Source organism: Lycium barbarum, chromosome 1 (genome assembly GCF_019175385.1).
Source record: "Lycium barbarum isolate Lr01 chromosome 1, ASM1917538v2, whole genome shotgun sequence".
Lineage (NCBI taxonomy): Eukaryota > Viridiplantae > Streptophyta > Magnoliopsida > Solanales > Solanaceae > Lycium > Lycium barbarum.
Window position 1 is genome coordinate 170,633,352 of NC_083337.1, and position 1,247 is coordinate 170,634,598.

Consider the following 1,247-nt stretch of genomic DNA (forward strand, 5'->3'; position numbering starts at 1 on the left):
AAGTATACACTAAATTCCACCAACTCTATGTCTAGTGTCTTTTGCTGTCTAGTTGGATTTATCCCTTTCCTTAGAAGCTGCACAAGATTAAATCCAGAATGACTACTTGGTATAGCAATGGTCATTATTGCTTGACTGCTTCATGTGGGGTCCAGTCCCCTATCCCATATTTTAAGAAAGGAAGATTTTTCTTCCTTTGACAAATTATACATTGGCAACAATTGTGGACTTGGCTAACAAGCCAATTTCTTTGTTCACATTTTCATGATGTAAGCGCTTACCTCATCATAATCGTGATGTAAGCGCTTACCTCACCATAGGAAATTCATTCCTATAAATAGGCAGCTTATGGTTCATTTGTAACATACCAAAATCTCAGACAATACATCTGAGTGAGAGCAAAAGTGAGGTATTCCATAGACTGTAAGAAAATAGTCTGTGAAGAAAAATAGAGTGTGAGTGATATTGTAGTGAGGTGGGAAAATCAAAAGAGTGTTATTTCTTTTGAGGGTGTAGTGGTCTGAGGAGTATTTGTACTCGTTACTACACAGTGTAAAATTCCTCTATAGTGATATCAGCTGCTCCTCTTGGCCGTGGTTTTTCCCTTATTCAGAAGGGTTTCCACATAAAATCTTGGTGTCATTATTGCTGCATTTTATTCTTGCTGATTTAACCATAAGTTAGTGTTCCGCGTTTATCACTAATACCGTGAATATTATTTTTGCGGGTCTATTTTATTCCCATCAAGTGGTATCAGAGCCAAGGTTCTGTCTGAGTATGCTCTGTGGTTGCAGCACAGTCTGAACTTCCACATCAGAAAAGAATTACTTTGGTCTTCGAATAAAATAGTATTTGTATTTGTGATAAACGATGGAAGCCAACACTAGTAAAATGGTTACCTTGAGTGGCGTAAATTATGTCATTTGGAAGGGCAAAATGGAAGATTTGCTCTATGTCAAGAATTTTCATCAACCTGTCTTTGGAAATAAAAAGCCTGACAATAAATCAGATGAAGAGTGGAATTTGTTGCATCGGCAGGTTTGCGGCTTTATTAGACAGTGGGTTGACGATAATGTGTTGAACCATATTTCTGGAGAGACACATGCTCGGACCCTATGGGAGCATCTTGAAAGTTTGTATGCTCGAAAAACTGGTAATAACAAGATGTTTCTGATAAAGCAAATGCTGGGTTTAAAATACCACGATGGTTCCGCAATGACAGATCATCTGAATATTTTTCAGGGGAT